This window comes from Heterocephalus glaber, unplaced genomic scaffold (assembly GCF_053883595.1).
Source record: "Heterocephalus glaber isolate CG9 unplaced genomic scaffold, H.glaber_assembly_v1.0 deba00001472, whole genome shotgun sequence".
Classification (NCBI taxonomy): domain Eukaryota; kingdom Metazoa; phylum Chordata; class Mammalia; order Rodentia; family Bathyergidae; genus Heterocephalus; species Heterocephalus glaber.
Window position 1 is genome coordinate 44,075,482 of NW_028258315.1, and position 14,103 is coordinate 44,089,584.

Sequence of the window (14,103 nt, forward strand, 5' to 3'; positions counted from 1 at the left end):
AGCATAGGTTGATGATGGGGGAACGATGCTTCTAAAAAGAAAAGAAATTGCTCAAATCAAACCAAAAACCTTTGTCTGTTTCTGTCTAGAGGATATTGTTAATGTTCTAGAAGAATTTCAAGTAATGACTGATAACTGAAATTTAAGTAGAGGCCATTTTAAATTGAGAAAAATGAAACATGGTGTAGGAAAGGAACTTGATTACTCAGTATGGCTCAGTCATGCTTATATACACAATTAAGTAGTGACATTTGAATACTGATAATAACAACAGTGATATATATAGGAGGTGAGGATGGAGAAGCACATGGACTTGGGGAAAGTTATTTTTCATTAAAGGAATGTCTAGGATTTATACAAGTATTTTATTGAGTAACAGTTATTCCAGAACCTACAGCTGAAGTTGAAGGTGGTTGGCAAGTGATGTATGGAACATAATAAGCACCCAACAGCTGGGGATTTAGCTCAGTGATACCGCAGCCTGCCTCTCAAATGCAAGGTCCTGAGTTCGAACCCCAGTACAAAAATAAAATCTCACACATAATAAGCAACCAACAAATATTAACCATTGTTATCATTAATACCAATAGCTTCCTTGCTAATACTGCTTCATAGGATTACATTTATTGTGGGGAGTTGGTATGGGTACATAACACATCTTAAATCTTTTTACTTCTCCATGTTCTCCCCTTTTCATCCTTCCCTCTGTCTCTAGTTCCTCTTCCCATTTGCAGAGGATCTAACTTCATATTTAGTCATATGGAATTATCTTTTATTTTGCTTTTTAAATTATTTATAACGAGTTTCTCATATAAGAGAAACTATACAATATTTTATTTTACTTAACATTATGGTCTCAAGGTACATCCATTTTCCTACAAATAATTCAAGTTTATCTTTCTTCATGACTGAGCAGTACTCCATTGTGTATAAATACATTTTCTTTGTCCATTCATCTGTTGATGGATATATGGGCAACTTGCAAGATTTAGCTATTATGAGTTCTGCTATAAACATGGGTATGCGTGTATCACTGTAATATAAAGCCTTTAACTCTTTCAGGAAGAGATTAGAAAGAGAATAGCTAGGTAAAATGGAATTTCTATTTTTTAGTTATTTGAGAAATCTCCACACTGATTTCCCAAATGGTTATACTAGTTTACACTCCCACCAACAGTGTAGAAGTGTTCCTTTTACCCTCCAACCTTGCCAAAAGTTGTTATTATTTGATTTCTTTTTTTTTCTGTATTAAATTCTTTTATTGGTACATTGTAGGTATACAACACAATTACATTTCTCATTGGGAATTGTACCTTTATATAATGCATCTTGGTTCTTATTTTTTCCCCATTCCTAGCCCTCCCTTCACTCCCTCCACCCTTCCCTATTTACAAAGACTTTATTTCCATTTTTTCCATTTCTCATCATTTGTTCCTTTCCCTTCTTTCCTTTCCCCTGCCCCTCCCACTACCCCTACCCCTTTGGACCTTTTCTTCCTATTTTACATTATCGATTATTCATTCTCATTATTGGTACATTTTAGGTATACAATATAATGACATTCACCATTGGAAATTTGCACCTTTACATAGTCTCTCTTGGTTCTTATTTTTCACCCTTGCCCAGCCCTCCCTTCAACCCCTCCAGTCCTCCCTAATTACAAAGATTTTGTTCCTATTTTTCTATTTTCTCATATTAATCCCATTCCCTTCTATCCTTTCCCCTAGCCCTCCCACTTCCTTCCCCTTTGCCCCTTTTCTTCCTATTTCACATTACCTATTATACATTTAGTCCTTATTTACACTTTCAGTTTCTCACACCAGAGAAACTATTCGGTATTTACACCTGTGTGTCCTATTTATTTCACTTAAGAGTATCGCCTCAATGTGCATCCACTTAGCTATAAATGTCTCTAATTTCTCGTTTTTTATGGCTGAGTAGTACTCCATTTTATAAAAAAACCACATTATGGGGCCGAGGATTTAGCTCAGTGGTTTCGCCGCCTGCTGCGCAAGTGCAAGGACCCGAGTTCGATCCCCGGTACCAAAAAAACCTCCCCAAAACCACATTTTCTTTATCCAGTCTCCAGTTGATGGGCATTTGGGCGGTTTCCAAGTTTTAGCCATCACAAACTGTGCTGCTATGAACATGGGTGCACATATATCACTGTGGTATGATTCTTTCAATTCTTTGGGGAAGATCCCCAGCAGTGGAATAGTGGGGTCAAATGGGACTTCCAGTCCTAGTTCTTTGAGGTATCTCCATACTGATTTCCACAGTGGTTGCACCAGTCTACACTCCCACAAGCAGTGGAGCAGGGTTCCTCTTTCCCCACAGCCCCGCCAGCATTTGTTATTGGTTGATTTCATGATAGCAGCCATTCTTTCTGGAGTGAAGTGGAATCTCAGTGTTGTTTTCATTGGCATCTCTCGAATGACCAGTGATGTTGAACATTTTTTCATGTATTTATTTGCTATTTCTACTTCTTTGTCTGAGAAATGTCTGTTCATTTCAGATGCCCATTTTTGGATTGGGTCTTTAAATTTGGGAGGTCTGATCTTTTTAAGTTCTTTATAGATTCGAGATAGTAGACCTTTGTCTGAGGAAGAGCAGGTGAAGATTTTTTCCCACATTGTGGGTTGTCTCTTCACACTGCTGGTGGTTTCTCTTGCTGTGCAGAAGCTTTTTAATAAGAAGAGATCCCACTTGTTGATTGTGCTAGTTCACGGGCAACTGAGGTTTTGTTCATAAAATCTTTTCCTACACCAATGTCTTCAAGGTTTCTACCTAACCTCTGTTCCAGCTGGTTCAGAGTTTCTATTTTAATATTCAGATCTTTAATCCATTTTGATTTTAGTTTAGTGCATGGTGAGAAATATAGGTCTAGTTTTAATCTTTGGCAAGTTGAGGCCCAATTTTTCCAGCACCATTTATTAAAGAGGCTATCTTTCCTCCAGTGAGGGTGTTTGGCTCCTTTATCAAAGATGAGATGGCTGAGTGTGTCTGGCATTGTTTCTGCATCTTCTAATCTGTTCCACTGGTCCTTAGGTCTGTTTCTTTGCCAGTACCATGCTGTTTTTATCACAGTAGCTTTGTAGTAGAGTTGCAGGTTGGGGATTGTGATCCCCCCTGCCATGTCTCTGTTACCTAGAATTGCTTTTGCTATTCTGGGTCTCTTCTTGCTCCAAATGAATTTTTGGATTGTTTTCTCAAGGTCCATGAAGTATGCTGCTGGGATCTCAATTGGAATTGCATTAAATCTATATAGCAGTTTTGGAAGTATGGCCATTTTCACTCTATTAATCCTTCCTACCCAGGAGCAGGGGATGTTTGTCCATTTTCTGATATCTTCAATCTCTCTTTTCAGAGTGCCATAGTTTTCAGAGAAGAGGTCTTTGATTTCTTTCGTTAGGATGATTCCTAGGTATTTCAGTTTTTTGGATGCCATTGTGAAAGGCATTATTTGCCCTATTTCTCTCTCAGTGAGTCTGTCATTTGTGTAGAGGAAAGCTATTGATTTTTGTGTGTTGACCGTGTAACCAGCTACTTGACTGAATTTGGTTATTAAGTCTAGAAGACTTTTGGTGGAGTTCTTGGGGTCTTCTATATAGAGTATCATGTCTTCTGCAAAGAATGACAATTTGACTTCTTCATTACCTATCTTTATTCCTTTTATTTCTTTCTCTTGTCTAATTGCCATGGCTAATGTTTCCAGAACTATATTGAACAAGAGTGGTGATAGTGGACATCCTTGTCTTGTTCCTGATTTTAGTGTGAAGGATTTCAGTTTTTGACCATTTAGTATGATATTGGCTGTTGGTTTTTCATAGACTGCTTCTATCAGTTTGAGGTAGAGACCATCTATTCCAATTTTTTGGAGGGTTTTTATCATAAATGCATGTTGGATTTTGTCAAATGCTTTTTCTGCATCTATGGAGAGAATCATATGGTTTTTGTCCTTGGCTCTATTGATATAGTGTATTACATTGATTGATTTGTGTATGTTGAGCCATCCCTGCATCCCTGGGATGAATCCCACTTGATCAGGGTGTATGATCTTCTTGATGATCTTCTGCATTGTTTGCCAGTATCTTATTAAGGATTTTTGCATCTATGTTCATTAGTGAGATTGGCCTATAGTTCTCTTTTTCAGTTGGGTCTTTCTCTGCTTTGGGGATCAAGGTGATGCTTGCTTCCAGGAATGAATTTGGGAGTATTGCTTCCCTTTCAATTTCACTGAAGAGTTTAAACAGTAGTGGCAGTAGTTCCTCTCTAAATGTCTTGTAGAATTCAGCAGTGAAGCCATCAGGGCCTGTGCTTTTCTTAGGTGATAAGTTTTTAATTACATTTTCAATTTCATTGGTTGTTACTGGGTTGTTCAGAATTTTTAGGTCTTCTTCATTCAACATATGGTAATTCATATGTATCTAGGAATCTGTCCATTTCTTCTGTGTTGTCCATCTTATTGGCATATAGGTTCTGGAAGTAGGTATTGATGATCCTCTGGATTTCTGCTGGGTCTGTTGTCATTTCACCCTTTTCATTCCTAATTACATGGATTTGGGCCTTTTCTTTCCTTTTTCTGACAAGGTTGGCTAAAGGTTTGTCAATTTTGTTGATTCTTTCAAAGAACCAACTCTTGGCTTCATTGATTTTTTGTATCGTTCTCTTAGTCTCCATTGCATTGATTTCTCCTCTGATCTTTATAATTTCCTCCCTTGTATGAGCTTTGGGGTTGTCCTGCTCTTCTTTTTCTAGAAGCCAGAGGTTCAGCATCAGGTTGTTTAATTGGGCTCATTCTGTTTTCCTAATATGCGTATTCACTGCTATGAATTTCCCTCATAAGACTGCTTTCATTGTGTCCCATAGATTCCGATATGTTGTACTGTCATTGTCATTTAATTGAAGGAACTGTCTGATTTCTTCTTTAATTTCCTCTGTGACCCATTGGTTATTCAGAAGTGTGTTGTTCAGTTTCCACGTGTTTATGAAATTTTTTGAGTTTCTTTTGCTATGGATCTCCAATTTCATCACACTATGGTCTGATAATATACAGGGGATAACATCAATTCCTTTGCACTTACTTAAACATGTTCTATGTGTGAGTATGTGGTCTATTTTGGAGAATGACCCATGTGCAGCTGAGAAGAATGTGTATTCTGATTTTGTGGGGTGGAAGACTGTGAACATCTGTTAAGTTCATTTGTTCAAGAGTTCGATTGAGTTCTAGTATTTTATTACTCATTTTTTGTCTAGTTGATCTATCTCTTTGTGACAGTGGGGTGTTGAGGTCCCCCACTACAATTGTATTAGTGCTTATGTGACTTTTCATGTCCGTTAGTATTTGTTTTATATAGTTGGGTGCACTAATGTTTGGTGCATAGATATTTATGATGGTCATCTCTTCCTCTTGGATTCTTCCCTTTACAAGGATGTAGTGTCCTTCTTTGTCTCTCTTAATCAGTGTTGGTTTGAAATCTACTTGATCTGCCAAGAGGATAGCTACTCCTGCTTTTTTTCGGGTTCCTGTTGCATGGAGTATTGTTTTCCACCCTTTAACTTTCAGTCTAAGAGTTTCCTTTTGAATTAAGTGTGTTTCTTGTATGCAGCATATTGTTGGATTTTGCTTCTTGACCCATTCTGCCAGTCTATTTCTTTTGATTGGTGAATTGAGACCATTAACGTTAATGGTTATAACTGAAACATATTGACTTGTCATTGCCATGACTTTTTCTTTTTGTTGGGTTCTCCCCCTTTCCATTTAATTTCTTGTCATGCCAGATGGGTTCATTCTGCTTTGCTTCCTGGGGTTGTGATCCTCAATGTCTGTTCCTAGGATATTGTGTAAAATTCTTTGGAGTGCTGGTTTGGTATTCACGAAGTTCCTAAGGTACTCTTTGTCATGAAAGTATCTCATTTCTCCATCCATTTTGAACGATAGTTTTACAGGGTACATCAATCTGGGTTGGAGGCTGTTTTAGGGCTTGGAATGTGTCACTCCAAGCTCTTCTTGCCTTGATGATTTGTGTTGAGAAGTCTGCTGTGATTCTGATGGGCTTTCCTTTGTATGTGATTTGTTTCTTTTCTCTGACTGCTTGGAGAACTTTGTTCTTCTGTTGTGTTTCTGGAATCTTAACAATTATATGCCTATGTGTAGATTTTTTTTGATCAAGGCTATTTGGAGTCCTATATGCCTCACTTATCTGTATGTCAAGTTCTTTTCCCCTGCTTGAGAAGTTTTCTGCCATTATTTCTGTGAAGAGATTTTTTGATGTCATCTGCACTCTCTGCTGTTTCTTCATTGACTCCAGTCAGTCTTATGTTATTCTTTTTTGCATCATCTAGCAGCAGCTGGATTGATTTCTCATGTTCCCTTATAATTTTGAAGCAATTTTTCTTTTCCTGGTCACCAATTGCAATCTTATCTTCTATATCTGAAATTCTGTCTTCACATTGGCTCATTCTGCTGTGTAGACTTTCAATGGAGTTTTTCATGTCCTGGAAATCTATTTGCATCTGTTTTATGGATTCCATTGGTTTCTTATGTTGGGATTCCATCATGTTCCTGAGCTCCTCTCTAGATTTATTAATCATGTCTTGCATTAGGGGCACAATTTCTCCTGTTATCTGAGAAATTATTTCTGGTTTCATTTTTTCCAGATCCCCTTTTGTTGCCAGTTCAGTGGGTCCAGGTGGTTGAGTATCAGAGTGTTCCATCTCATTTCCCTTCCGGGTTGCTGTAGGTGATCTGGAAGTCTGGTTTTGAGACTTATTTACGTGTTTTCTCATTTCAACTGGGGCGGGGGCTGTTAGCGCCTGCACGGATTACTTCCTCTGAGCTGGGTGAGGTGGGACAGGGGCCAGGAGCAGCGGTAGGGATGGTGACCCAAAAACCTTTTCCTGTGGGCTGGAGCAGCCCGAGGGATGGTGGCCAGGAAACCCCTTCCTCTGGACCAGGAGCAGTGGGATGGTGGCTCAGAAGCCCCTCCCTCTGGGCCGGGAGCGGTGGGAGGGATGGTGGCCCGGAAACCCCTTCCTCTGGGCCAGGAGCAGTCGGACAGAAGGTGGCCAAAAAGCCCTTTCCTCTGGGCTGGGAGCAGGGTGAGGCATGGTGACCGGGAAGCCCCTTCCTCTGGACCAGGAGCAGTGGGACAATGGCTCAGAAGCCCCTACCTCTGGGCCGGGAACAGTGGGACTCAGTACCTTGGTCTGGTGGTCTGATGTCCTCCGCGTCTTTGTAGTGTGGAATCAGGTGGCTGCCTGTCTGCAGCGGGGTGATTCGGTGTCTTCTGCGTAACTCAGGACCTCGGTGGGGCGTGTACAGACCTGCCTGTCTGCATCAGGCTGATTCAGAGTGTGTTCCGTGTGACTGGCGACCTGCCTGTGTGCAACGGGGTGATTCAGCATCTTCTGAGCGACTCAGGACCTCGTTAGGGCGTGCACAGACCTGCCTGTCTGCAGCGGGCTGATTTGGCGTGTTCTGTGCGACTCAGGACCTAGGTAGGGCATGGGCAGACCTGCCTGTCTGCAGCGGGGTGATTTGGCGTCTTCCACGCAACTCCGGACCTCGGTAGGGCATGCACAGGCCTGCCTGTCTGCAGCAGGCTGATTCGGGGTATGTTTCGCACGACTGCTTGATTTCTTAACAGTAGGCATTCTTTCTGGAGTGGGATGGAATCTCAGTGTTGTTTTAATCTGTATTTATCTCATGGCCAATCATGTTGCTCATTGTCCATTTATACTACCACTTCAGTGAAGTGTCTATTCATTTCACTTGCCCATTTTTTGATTGGGTCTAATTTTTTAAATTCTTCTGGGTTTTTCTGGTTCCTCCTACCAAGACTACTAGAATCAATAAATTCAACTGTGTAGCAGGATACAAAATCAACACATAAAATCAGTAGCATTCCTGTACACCACCAATGGACTCACTGAGAAATTGAAAAAATACTATGTATCCACAGTGGCACCAAGAAAAATTAATTAGCCTAAGGAAATGAAAGACCTCTCCAATGAAAAATACAGTACAGTACTCTGTAAAAGGAACTCTTAAGAGGACATCAGAAAATGGAGAGGTCCCCTGTTCCTGGAATTGGTAGAACCAGTATAGTCAAAATGACCATACTTCCAAAATAATATACAGATTTAACACAATCCCAATTAAAATACCAACACCATTCTTCACAGACCTGGAGAGACTCAGCAGCAAAAGCGTGCTGCACAAGCGCAAGGACCTGAGTTCGATTCCCGGTACCAAAAAAAAAAAAAAAAGTAATCCTGGGTAAGGAGACCAAAGTAGGAAGCATTATCATCTTGAGCTTCAAGTTATATTACAGAGCTACTATGACAAAAACAGCATGGTACTGGCACAGAAACAGACACGAGGATCAGTGGAACAGAATAAAGGATGCATAAACGACCCAAGCACATTCAACTATATCATCTTTGAAAAAGGGGTCAAAAACATACACTGGGGGCTGGGGATTTAGCTCAGTGGTTCCACCACTTGCCTTGCAAGCTCAAGGTCCTGAGTTCAGTCCCCAGTACCAAAAAAAAATACACTGCAGGGGAATATAACCTTTTTTTTTTTTTGGTACTGGGGATCGAACTTGGGACCCTGGGCTTGCGAGGCAGGTGGCAGAACCACTGAGCTAAATCCTTGGCCCTAAGATAGCCTTTTATTTTTGGTAGCAGGGATCAAACTCAGGACCTTGAGCTTGCAAGGCAGGCACTGGAACCACTGTGCTAAATCCCCGGCCCCTAAGATAACCTTCTTAATAAATGGCGTTGGAGAACCTGGCTATCCACATGCAGAAGATTGAATCTAGAACCATGTTTTTCACTGTGTACTAAACTAAAATCAAAGTGGAAGCCAGGCATGGTGGTGCATGCATGTAATCTCAGCACTTGGGAGGCAGAGGTAGGAGGATTGCCTTGAATTTGAGGCCAGCCTGGGCTACAAAGTGAGTTCAGGGCCAGTCTAAACTACAAACTGAGACCTTGTCTCAAAAATAATAAATTAATTAAATTAAATCAAAGTGGATCAAATAACCAAAGGTTAAAACAGAAACAACCTGCGAAGATAAAATAGATAAAACTCTTGAAATCATAGGCATAGACAAGAATTTTCTGAACAGAACCCCAATTGCACAGAAAATAGTACCAGAAAGCAACAAATGGGATCATATCAAATTTAAAGGTTTCTGCACAGCAAAAGAACCAACAGAATGAAAAGAAAAGCTACAGAATAGGAAAAGAACTTTTGCCAGCTATTCCTCAGACAGCGGAGTAAAATCTAGACTATATAAAGAACTCAAAAAAATTGGATTAGCCAAAATGAAAGATCCAACCAAAAAAATGGCAAGTGAAATGAATAGACACTTCATAGAAGTAGTGCAAATGGCTAACAAAGAAATGTTCACTGTGACCATTAGAGAAATGCAAATTAGAACAACACCAAGATTCCATCTTACCCCAGAAAGAGCGGCCATCATCAAGAAATCAAATAACAAATGCTGGCAAGGCTGTGGGGAAAGTGTGTGTCTACATTATTAGGGAATGTAAACTAGTACAATCACTATGGAAATCACTATGAAGATTTCTAAAAAACTAAAAATAGAAATTCCATTTTACCCAGCTATTCTTCTTCTAGGTATCTTCCTGAAACAGTTATAGACATGTTACAGTTGTATATATACACACATATATATATATATATCCATCCATGTATGTAGCAGCACAGTTCATAATAGCTAAATCCTGGGAACAGCCTATATGTCCATCAGTAGATGAATGAATAAAGAAAATGTATTTATACACATTAGGGCACTACTCTGCAACAAAGAAAGATAAACTTGAGTTACTCCTAGGAAAATGGATCCACCTTGAGGCTGTAAATGTTAAGTAAAATAAATTAGAAAAAATTAGAATCACAAGCTTAAATATCACATGGTTTCTCTTATATGAGAAAGCCAAATTATAAATAAAGAGCAAAATAAAAGATAATAGGAAGTAGGAGGATAGGAAGGGGATTTAAAGATGGAGGGGAGGGAAAGGGGGATAAAAAAAATAAAAAGAATTAAAATATGTACACGTACCAACTCTACACAAGGAAAGTAAACATGTTCTACAAATAAGTACTAATTAAAAAGTGATGTTTGCTGTTGGTTTGTCATAAATGGCTTTTATTAGATTGAGATAACGTCCATATGTACCTGTTTTCTTCAGCATTTTTATCATGAATGGATGTTAGATTTTGTCAAAGGCTTTTTCTGCATCTATTAAGATGATCATATGATTTTTGTCTGTGTAAGTGATGTTTAACATTTATTGATTTGCATATGTTGGACTATCCTTGGATTGTTGGGATAGATCTTACCTGGTTATGATATATAATCTTTTTAATGATATTTTTACATTTTGTGTGCCAGTATCTTGTTGAGGATTTTTGTGTTTCTGTTCCTTAAAGAAATTGGCCTGTAGTTTTCTTTTTCAGTTGAGTTCTTCTCTGCTTTTGGAATCAAAGTAATTCTAGCTTTCAAGAATGAATTTGGTATTAACTCTTTCCCTTTAAATTTCATTAAAAATTTGAGAATTGGAATTAGATCTTTCCTGAAGTTCTTGTAGAATTCAATGGTGAATCCATCCAGTCTTGTGCTTTTCTTAGTTGGTAGGTTTTTAATGACTTGCCTCCATTTTCTTTCCTGTTTATTGGTCTGTTCAGTTTTGGTAATTCATACATGTCTAGGAATCTATCCATTTCTCCTGGAGTCTCCAATTTATTGGAGTACAAGTTTTCATAGTAATTATTAATAATCTTCTGGATTTGGTGGTGTTTGTTGTGATTTTTGCCTTTTTCATTTCTAATTGCATTAATATGGCTCTTTTTTTCCTTTTGATAAGTTTGGCTAAGGATTTGTCAATTTTGTTTATGCTTTCGATGAACCCAACTTTTTGATTCATTCTTTGTAATTTTTTTGTCTTAATTTCATTAATTTCTGCTCTGATCTTTGTAACTTTCTTCCTTGTACTAGCTTTGGGTTTGAAGTGGATCGGATTGTTTTTCTACGAGGTGAATCATTAGGTTATTTATTTGGGCTTGCTGTTTTTTTCTAATGTGGGCATTCACAGCAATAAACTTCCCTCTTAGGACTGCTTTCATTGTCTCCCATAGGTTCTGATATGTTGTACTGGTGTTGTTGTTTGATCCTAGAGTGTATTACTTAATCATCATGTTATGCAAAATTTGTGTATTTTCCTCTGCCATTGATTTCTAGTTTCATTGCATTAAGATCTGTCAGTATATGTGGGATAATTTCAATTCTTTTGTATTTATTTGAGCAAGCATTATTGGCTAGTATGTGTGTTGTTTTGGAGAATTTTTATGTGCTGCTGAGAAGAATATATTTTGTTATAATAGGGTAGAACTCTGTTAAGTCTATTATATATTGAGTTGTATCATCTTTGAGTTTGTTTCTCTTTCTTCTATTATTTTGTATAATTTGGCCATCCCCTCACCCCCTATTTGGTGCTCCTTGGATCTGCTTTGGGGGAGTTAGGAGTTTTTGGAGGCATTTTATGGCTTTGTTTTCACATGGTTTGTTTTTGGTTTTGTTTTTGTGCAGACCTCTTAAGAGCAATCCTTCATGGCATTACTTGGTGGTCTTCACCTTTTTGTTTTGATATTGAGCACTGCTTCTCCCAAGATCCTTTGGGAGACAGCACATCCCAACAATCAGGAGCCATGTACCCAAAACCCAACATACTAGTTTGGAGAACAAAAATGGCCTATAATAGGTGTCATCAGTATGTACAGATTTACTTGATTTTGGTGTTCACTGTTGATGCCATACTTTGGGTTATGTTTAATGTTTTCACTGTTACAGATGCTCATGCATGGACCACCGTGTGTGTGTGTGTGTGTGTGTGTGTGTGTGTGTGTGTGTATGTGTTTATGTATACATACATTGTGTTTGTGTATGTCTGCCCTTATTCTAGTCTGAATGTTTCAAGGTATCTCCTTAAGTGTTCTAGGTTTCTTTGAAATAGTCACCTCTTCATTAATACTTTGATCACCTTGAATGTTTAAATAAGCTAAGTATTGCTCAGCAAAAACAAGGCTATTCATTTATCAAGTGCATTAATTAAACTTATAAATCAGGGTATATTGTGTGAAAAAGAGAGAACATTAATAATTTTATGCATAAGCCAGGTGTGGTAGGTAGTGCATGCCTGTAATCTAGTACTCAGGAGGATGAGGCAGGAGAATCACTGTGAGTTCAAGGCTGCTATGTAGTGAGTTCAAGGCCACCCTCAAATACAAAGTGAGACCCTGTCTCAATAATAATAAGAAGAAGATGATGAATTTTATGAATAAAATTCTCATCGATCTCCTAATTTACAGAGCAGGAAACTTGTGCTTTCTTAATATAATTGAGGTCGTTTTTATGAAATTGTGAAAGACTCAGCCATAGTTTTCTAACAACTTTGCTTTTGACATTCTTTTCTGCTAACCAGAAAATTATTACCTTCATAAACATACTACTCTTTGGAGGTTGCTGGCTTAAAAGAGAAAGCATTTTAGCTGTAAATAAGTAGATTTGGAAATAAAAATATAGCACAAAATAATTCATTTTCTACTTGTTCCTTCTTATTTGTTTTAAATGATTAACTTTAATCATAGGTTGATTGAAACAATATTCCTCATGCTATTGTTAAAAAGTTTGCTTTGACCACATCAGTTTGTGGAACAGTGTTAGTTTCTTTTTTGTTTTTTGTTTTGGTACCAGGGATTGAACTCAGGACCTCCCGCTTGCCAGGCAGGTGCTGTGCTGCTGAGCTACATCCCTGACCCCATTAGTTGTTTTGTTTTTTTTTAATTTTGCACCCCCTCTAATAGTTTTCAGTTTATTATTGTGCATTATGACGCTCAAAAATGGGAATGTATATAGTTTTTAGTACTCCTCAAATTTAAAATGTGCCTATCTGTTAATTAACCCCTTGCAGAATTTAGAGATATTCATAATAAAAGCCTGCATGTCCAAAGCTGCTTTACTTTTTTTTCACTATGAGCATGTTTCTTAAATATTGAACCTTGGATTATACATATTTAGAAAAATATATTTTTACCATTACCACTGATGTTTTGTATTTGAATCTATTCAGAATACCTTTATGGTTTTTCTTCGAGATGGGGTTTCCTACTTGGCACCAAACTCAAGTAATCTTGCCTTGGCCTCCCAAATACCTGGGACTACAGGCATGTACCGTCACACCATTTTTTTATACCACTGGTTTGTTTTTGTTGTTCTTTAGTTTGTTTGTTTTTTGGGGGGTGGGCTTTTTTGGTTTTGGGGGGGCTTTTTGACACCAGAGATTGAACTCAGGACCTTGTGCCCAAGCAGGCACTGTTTGTTTTTGTTTTAAGACAGGGTCTTACTATGTAGTTCAGGCTGGCCTTGAACTCAATATGTAGCCCAGGCTGTCCTCAAACTCAAGGCATCCTCCTGCCTCAGCCTCTTGAGTGCTGGGATATGCCTGGGACAGCACTGGTATTGAAAGAGAAAGTGAAACTGAACAAAAGTAAAATTTAGAATGAATGTATAAATCAAATGTACTAACTTGCCTCTCCAAGGGGTCATGCCACAATCTCTGAGGTTAGCATATGAGTATGGTTTTTTAAAAAGCACTTTTAAAAACCATAAAATGGTTTCATTTTTTAAAGTGAAAAAAATTTATAATAAAGCCCATAACCCATAAAGCTCAATAGACTCCCCTTGGGTGGTGGGAGAATGCAGAGATGAAATGATTTGGGTTGTGTTTGAAGAGTGGGCAGTAGTAAGCCTCATAAAAGGAACCTAACAAGACTTACTTGGGAATTTGATGAAAAGGTGAGTAGTACAAGTTTATCAGAACATGGCTTGGGTTAAAAATAAATAAGTAAAAAGTGAAAACCTTTGGTCTAAGCAATTATTGACCACCACTTTGACACTACAGTGGTATCTGCCTTTGGCCACCTGAATTATAGCATACTGTGCAGTTTAAAAACAAGTATAGAAGGTGTGGTGCAGGGTTTACATTAGCTCCTGTGTTAAAAGTAATTCA

The 14,103-nt window shown here is 38.3% G+C and overlaps 1 protein-coding gene across 15 annotated transcripts in view; it reads left to right on the forward strand.

Annotated features, from left to right (window-relative positions):
* The window catches only part of Tasor2 (transcription activation suppressor family member 2), a 101,469-nt gene that overhangs the window by 10,749 nt on the left and 76,617 nt on the right, over positions 1–14,103 (forward strand). The gene's annotated exons all lie outside the window — the stretch shown is intronic.